We start from the raw sequence: 8,639 nt of genomic DNA, 5'->3' as shown, positions 1-8,639 counted from the left end.
ATATTATGTCGCACAATTCTGAGTCCTGTTGAAATCCTCTGGAGAATGTTTATTACTTTTGTTTGTTTTAGCAGGCAACAGTCCCATTAGGTTCAGACTGGGAGTTCTTGCCCACATTTTGTGGGCTGTGAATCCAGTATCAATTCAGTTTTCAACATTTTTGCTATGCTGTTTGGATCTTCCCTGCACATGTGCCACTTAGAAATTAGTCTGGGGTGTGGCCAGGCCTCAACGCCTTTGGTATGCTTCTTTGGGTCTGTTCCCACACATGTAGCTCAGACATGTATTGGTTTAGACATTGAATTAGCGGACTCGTTTCTCCAACGTTGTTCTCTGATTGCCCCCATACTCCTCATTTTCCAGGGCCTCCTCCTCCCAATTCTTCCTGTCAGATAGATAGGTTTCTCTCAGAGGTAATCCATCACCTCCATTCTCTCATGCACTTCTATTCTGGGGCTGCCCTCAGGTTCAAAGTAGTAAGAGAAAAAGAACAGGGATTCCCTCCACACATTTTGGACCCAAAAGATTTTTTTTTCTTCTAGCCAGAGAGATTTCCTCTTGGGGATTTTAGGTATTTGTGCAGTGTAGCTCAAAAACTGGGGTTGGCCTTAGGTCAGACCTAGTAGATAAAAAAAAAAAAAGGTTGTTTCTTCCACAGTCTCACATCACAGGGGTCTATTTTCCTAGTTCTCTGGCCAGAAAATGGAGGTTTCTCTTGGAGTTTTGCTATTCATGCTTGTTTCATAGTTGCGCAACTTGGACCTTATTCTGTTAGAGCTGGAAGATGAAGAAAGAACAACCCTATCACGAGGAGACTCATTGCTGTATCGGCTGTTTTCGAGTTTTGACTTCCCTCTCTGACCTGCCTACTTTTCTTTATACTTTTCAGATTTTTCAGGTAGTTGCTTTTTGTATTTTATGCAGAATTTTACATTGTAATTAGTGGGAGAGATAAGCCATGATGCATTGATTCTATCTCGAATGGCACTGGAATTCACCACACTGTTTTGATCCAATGATCTATACAGTCTGTTTTTTATTTTCCTTTTTTATCAAGTAGAGAGAGACTTTTCCTTCAATGGTGGTGACTATTTTATTTTTTACATCTTTGTTGAGATCTAATTGACATATAACATTATGTAAATTTAAGGTATGCAATATGATGATTTGATACACATATTTTGCAAAATGATTATCGCAGTAGCCTTAGTTGACACTCGACACCTCACATACTTTCCATGTCCTTTTGTGTTTGTGTGTGTGTGTGTGTGTGTTGAGAACATTTAAAATCTACTCTCTTAGCAACTTTCAAGTGTATAACACAGTATTGTTAACTATGATTACCATGCTGTATATTAGATCCTCAGAACTTACTCATCTTATAAGTGAAATTTGTTCCCTTTGACTGACATCTCCCCATCTCCTCCACCACCCAGCTCCTGGATACCACCATTCTATTATCTATATCTGTCAGCTTGACTTTTTTAGATTCCATATATAAGTGGAATTCATACGGTATTTATCTTTCTCTGTCTCACTTATTTCACTTAGCATAATGCCCTCAAAGTTTACACATGTTCTCACAAATGGCAGAATTTCCTTTTTTCTCATGGCTAAATAATATTTTATTGTGTATATACCACATCTTCCTTATCCATTTATTTGTAGATGGACACTTAGTTTGTTTCTATATCTTGGCTATTATGAATAAGGCTGCAATGAACATGGGAGCATCTCTTCAAGATCCTGATTTCATTTCCTTTGGCTAAATACCCAGAAGTGGAATTGCTGTGTTAGAGGATAGTTCTATTATTAATTTCTTGAGGAAGCCACATACTGTTTTCCATAGTGGCCATACAATTTACATTCACATCAACAGGGTTCTCTTCTTCACATCATAGCCAACACTTATTATTTCTTACCTTTTTGATAGCAGCCATTCTTACAGATGTGAGGTAATATCTCATTGTGGTTTTGATTTGCATTTCCCTGATAATTAATGATGTTGAACATCCTTTCACATACCTGTTGGCCAACTGTATGTCTCCTTTAGAAAAATGTCTATTCAGACCTTCTGCCCTGCTCCCTCCATTTTAAAAATTGAATTGTTTGTGTTTTTGCTATTGAGTTACATGAGTTTATTATATATTTTGGATATTAACTTCTTATCAGCTATATGATTTGCAAATATTTTATTCCATTCTGTAGGTTGCCTTTTCATTCTGTTGATTGTTTCTTTTGCTGTGCAGAAGCTTTTTAATTTGTTGTAGTCACAACTACTTATTTTTGCTTTTGTTATTTGTGTTTTAATGTCACTCAAAAATTGTTGCCAAGATGAATGTCAAGGAGATTTTCCCTATATTTTCTTCTAAGAGTTTTATAGTTTTAGGTCTTATGTTTAAGTTTTTAATCCATTTCAAGTTAATTTTTGTGAGTGGTGTAACATAGGGGTCCAGTTTCATTCTTTTGCATGTGGTTATCCAGTTTCCCCAACACCATTTATTGAAGAGACTATCCTTTCCCTATTGAATATTATTGGCTGCCTTGTCAAATATGAGTTGTCAATGTATACAAGGGTTTATTTCTGGGCTGTTGATTCTGTTTCATTGGTCTATGTGTCTATTTCTATGGTAGTACCATACTGTTTTGATTCCTATAGCTTTGTAATACACTCTGAAATAAGAAAGTGTGATGCCACCAACTCTGTTCCTATTTCTCAGGATTGCTTTGGATGTTTAGGATATTTTATGGTTCCATATAAATTTTAGTAGTGTTTTTTTATATTTCTGTGAAAAATGCCATTGGAATTTTGATAGAGATTGCACTGAATACATATGTGGCTTTGGGTAGTATGAACAATTTAACAGTATTAATTCTTCTTATCCATGAACACAGGATATTTTTTCATTTATTTATTTATTTTTATTTTCTTCATCAAAGTTTATAGTTTTTAGTGTACAGATTTTTTGCCTCCTTGATTAAATTTATTCCTGAGTATTTTATCATTTTTAATGCTATTCTAAATGGGATTTTCAGTTATTTCGTTATTAATGTTTAGAAATGCAACTGATTTCTATATACAGATTTTGTATCTTGCAACTTTACTGAATTTGTTTAGTTCTAATGTGTGTGTTTTTTTTCAGTGGAGTCTTTAGGATTTTCTCTATGTAAGATCATATCATCTAAAAACAAAGACCATTTTGTTTCTTCCTTTCCAATTAGATGACTTATTTCTTTCTCCGGCCTGATTGCTCTGGCAGTACAGGATTTCTAGGACTATGTTGAATAGAAGTGGCGAGAATGGGCACTCTTGTCTGGTTTCTGATCTTAAAAAAAAAATCTTTCAACCTTTCACCATTGAGGGTGATGTTAGCTGTGGGCTTGTCATATTTGACCTTTATTATGTTGAAGTACATTCCTTTTTTACTCATTTTGTCGAGAGTTTTTTATCATGAATGAATTCTGTATTTTGTCAAATGCTTTTTTTTTTTTTGCCTCTATTGAGATGCTTATATGATTTTTATCTTTCATTCTATTAATGTGGTATATTCCATTTATTTTGTGTATGTTGAACCATCTTTCATTTCCAGGGATAAAGCCCACTTGGTCACAGTGTATGATCTCTTTACAGTGCTGTTGAATTCAGTTTGCTAATGTTTTGTTGAGAGTGTCTGCAACTATGTTCATCAGGGATATTGGCTTGCAGTTTTCTTTTCTTGTAGTGTCCTTATCTGGCTTTGGTATCAGGATAATGCTGGTCTCGTAAAAGGAGCTTGGGAGTGTTCCCTCCTTTTTAATTTTCTGGAAGAGTTTGAGAAGGATTGGCACTAGTTCTTCTTTAAGTGTTTACTAGAATTCACAAGAGTAACTCTCTGGCCATGGGCGTTTCTTTGTTGGGAGATTTTTGATTCTGATTCAACTGCCTAACTCATTATTGATCTGTTCAGATTTCTATTTCTCTACGATTCGGTCTTGGTAGGTTGTATGTTTTTAGGAATTTATCCTTTTTTTCTAGGTTATCCAATTTGTTGGTGTATAATTGTTTACAGTAGTGTTTTGTTATCTTTTGTATTTCTGTTGTTAATGTCTCCTCTTTCATTTTTATTTTTATTTTAATCTTCTCTTTTTCCCTTAGTCTAGCTAAAGGTTTTCCAATTTGTTTTTCTTTTCAAAAAACCAGTTCTTATTTTCATTGACCTTTTCTATTGTTTTTCTGGTCTCTGTTTCAGTTATATCTGCTCTAATCTTTGTTATTTCCCTCCTGCTAACTTTGGGCTTAGTTCGTTTTTCTTTTTCTAGTTCCTTGAGGTGTAAAGTTAGGTTATTTATTTGAAAATTTTTTTTAATGTAGGTATTTATCACTATAAATTTCCCTCTTGGAACTGCTTTTGCTGTACGCTATGAGTTTTGTTATGTTGTGTTTCCATTTTTGTTTTTTCAACATATATTTTTTTTCTTTTGATTTCTCTTTTAACCTATTCATTGTTTAGGAGTATCCTATTTAATTTCCTCATATTTGTAAAATTTCTTGTTAGTAATTTTTAGTTTCATACCATTGTGGTCAGAAAAAATACTTGGTATAATTTCAGTCTTCCAAAATTTGCTAAGACTTGTTTTGTGATCTATTAGATGATCTATTCTGGAGAATATTCTGCTGCTATTGGATGGACTGTTTTGTATATATCTTAGGTCCATTTGGTCTAAAGTATAGTTCAGGTCCAATGTTTCCTCATTGTCTGGATGATTTAGCCATTGTTGAAAATTGAGTATTGAAGTCTCCTACTATTATTGTGAAATTATCTATTTCTCCCTTCAGATCCATTAGTACGTGCTAAATATATTTAGGTATTCTGACATTGGGGGTATATGTATTTATAATTCTTGTATCTTTTTGATGAAATGACTCCTTTTTCATTATATAAAGACCTTCTTTGTCTCTTGTTACAGTTTTCAGTTTAAGGTGTATTTTGTCTGTTAGCTACTCCTGCTCTATTTTGGTTTTTGCTTGTATGGAATATCTTTTTCCACCCATTCACTTTGAATCTATGTGTGTCCTTAAAGCTGAAGTGAGTCTCTTATAGGTAGCATATAGTTGGGTCTTATTTTTTTTTTTAATTCAGTGAGGACTATATATATATATTTTTAGTAATAGCTATTTTAATTTGCCTCATATAGTCTGGCTCTTCCAGTGTTGCTTCCACTCATTCTCTCACTATAGTTTCCTTTATTGAGAAAGGTTTGAGTCCTCTTGGGATTGGGCAGTAAATTTTGTGTCACTCCCAATTCTCTGCTGTGTTTCTTCCACGGAATCTGTGACTGAAAGCAGAACATAGATACTGGATCCTCTTCCCCTTGGAGTAAATTCCAGGCCTTTCTAAGGCAACCATTATCAGCATGTGCGTGTATGTGTGTGTGTGTGTGTAGCGTAGTGTCTTGTCTTCAATGTCTAGGTATCTAATAATAAGCCTTTAAATCAACCAAATCTAAGGGGATTCAGAGGCCTTTATATAAATAGGAAAGCCCTCTAATTCTTGGGTTGGACATAAAAGAGTGGCTTGAATATGACCTTGTGATACATAGTTACATAGATTGTATCATATAGAGTTTTATCTTCCATTTTCCCACTCTCATTGCCTATGAACAATTCTTTTTGGCCTGTGTGCTTACCTCTGTTTATGTGGATTCTAATCTTCCCAGAGGGTGTAGAATTTTTATTACACTGATGTTTTAAAATCTATGTGGGTTGAGGGTGCTCTGAGTATATCCCACTGTGGAAGTGACAGTTTGAGTCGAGAAGTGAGTAAATCTCCATTAGCAATCTCTTTCAATCTAGGAATTCCCATGAATTGTGGTAGAGAGAAAAGTGTGGGGATTATTATGAGCTCAGAGGGAAACCATTTCAATTTCCTTTTTGACTGGCCGTTGCTGGCAGCTCTGCCATTGGCTATTCCCCAAGATGGGGAGGTTTCTATTCAAGAAGGAGGGAACGAGCATAGCAGAATTTCCCTTTTTATTGTTCCTGGGACTTTAGCTCAAAGAGGGGGAGAATTTGTATGTTGGTCACAGGCCCAAGCAGATGGCATTTTTCTGAGGCACCTGTTTTCCAGCTGTTTGCACCCCCTATGGAGGCCAGAATGAATGCCAGTAAATGTGAAAAATTCCACAAACTCTGTTTAGGATGTTAGTAAGTAGCCAAGTAGAATACTTATTTAAACAAAATCAATGCCAAGGGATATTTATATTTATGTCATATTTTGCCCAGTGTGCATGTATTAATCTTGTAGTTGAAGGAGTGAATTATTATTAACCTGATACGATGCCATACTCAGGGTTCTCTCGGCCTATTTTCCATTTGGAGTGAAATCAAGATTAGGACATGAAATCTGATTCTTTATTTTCGTTGTTGTTCTGTATCTTGTAAAAGACAAGCCCCTCATGTTTTGATGTGACGTCATTTTCTTTTTGGGAGAAGAGTATAAGATTAGTATTTGTCTCTCACCTTTAAGTCTGGCTTTTGATTTAATTATCTGGTAGTGGTAATCTTTTAGTAGAATGTTCTATCATAGCTTTCATGCCATTTCTGATTTTGCCTATGTGGATAGGGCCTGAGTCTCCTCCAAGTGTTCAATTAGGATGACTTAACGAGGACAAAGTGGGGGAAATGGCATTGGATATCATACCAAAGCCATTTGTGCTATCAAATAATGACGTCTCTTTTCTAGAAACACATAATTATATTTGGAATTCATGATAACATTCTCTGTATTTAAAAATCCAGACCGCGAACAGATAAAAATATCAGAGGAAAGAAAATGCTTTTGATGTGTCAGAATTCATTTATTTTCCAACTTATAATGCTTTGTCTTACATATGTGAATGAGCACTTATCAAAACATAAGAAGGTTATTATTCAAAAATTCCATTCTGAACATTCGTCTAAATTCAGCTGACTATGTCCTATTAACATGAAGAATGTTGAGAAAGGATCCCAAATAGACTTCAGGAGGTGATTAGAAAACTAAATTAGTGTTAGTTCCTAAGTATTTAAAAAATATGTAAATAATACATGAACGGATATTTAACGTATAAAAGCAAACAACACATTCTTCAATACTTAATAACCTTGGGTCAAAAATCTTCGGTAAGAAATTTGGGAATTTTTTTCATTGCTAATATCCTTAATTTAGTACTTTTTACAATAAAATAATTTTGTAGCTGCCCATTAAAATATATAATTTATTCTTTAGGATTCTCTTTAAAATGTTTTGCATTTTGGCTTTCTCTCTTTAGTAAGAGGGAGATTTATATCTAGACTTCTAAAGTGCAGCACTTGTTTCCTGCTCATTGTCTGACTTCATGCTTGGCCTTGTTGAATCAGTCATTGTGGTGCTTTCTCGTTATTTTCACGTGTCTTATCTTTTCAGCTAAATTGTAAGCTCCTTGAGTTAGTGTTGGTTTATATTCTATATTTTTTGTGTTTTGTATACCTTGAAGGTTATCGGTAAGTGCTCAGTAAATACTTTTCCTTATTAGAAATGCAGATCAGCATTAGATTAATTTGAACATGCTACACAGGGACATAGCCTCAAATGTCACTTTTGGGGAAATGTGATGATGGTATAAATTTTTGCTATCTCCTGGTTCACTTGCACTCTGGCAATTTTTTAAGAAAGAATTTTAAAATTTTGATTAATTGAAGGTGCTAATTCGCACTTTCAATTCAAGGTTTCATTTTGCGAAGATTTTATTTGGAGAAGGGGAAACTAAATCTGAGTATTTAGATTTGAATGAAGGGGTGAAAGACAAAGTTGCTATTTCTTTTATGCTTCTCTCACCTCTCCCATTCTTCCTTATACACATATACAGGATGGTTTTACTGTTTTACCCTTTTCTGATGATAGGCCCTGATTATTAGTGTAAAATGGATAGTGGATTGGCTGAATATGTTGACAGGGTAGTTTATCCATAGCCTGGACACTTCTCAATAATTCTCAGGCATTCATCTATTTATTCGTCCAACAGCTATGTATTGGTTGTCTATTATATGGCAGGAGTCATGCAGCCCCTAGAATTACAGTGAGGACAAAACAAACATAGCCTGGTCCTCAGGGACTTGTACTGGTGGACTCTGTCAAGATCCTAAATACACTCTTTTGCAGAGAAGATGTGAACTGCTTAAAGTCTAGCGGTGTCAGAGGAAAAATTGGATCTCTTCAGATTGATTCACAGAGTAATTGTTTTATTCTTCACTTGACTTATACCGTCTTAATTCAGGTTATATAAATAAATATAAAGTCAAATTGGTTTTTCCATCCTAAAGAGAAAAATGCTTTAATGTTATTAAAATAAATTCTAATAAAAATGGAAAATTACATATAAATTATACTCCCCATATGAGAATTTCTTGCAAAGAATTATAGTCCCCTACAACTATTAAGTAATTTTTTTAAAAACTAAGTTTTTTTTTTCTTTTTCATTGGAAGCTGACACTGTGTTGAGGGTGTCCTGTGGAATGAATGAATAAAACAGGGACATTTGACATGTTAGAAACAAAAGAAAATGTGACCACGGTTTCAAGGATGATTCAACATAGCTTGGCAGCAGTCCTTGATAGTTTCTGCTTTTTTTTTTTTTTTTTT

This window comes from Pteropus medius, unplaced genomic scaffold (genome assembly GCF_902729225.1).
Source record: "Pteropus medius unplaced genomic scaffold, Ma_sr-lr_union100, whole genome shotgun sequence".
Lineage (NCBI taxonomy): Eukaryota > Metazoa > Chordata > Mammalia > Chiroptera > Pteropodidae > Pteropus > Pteropus medius.
This window is presented reverse-complemented; position numbering follows the sequence as displayed.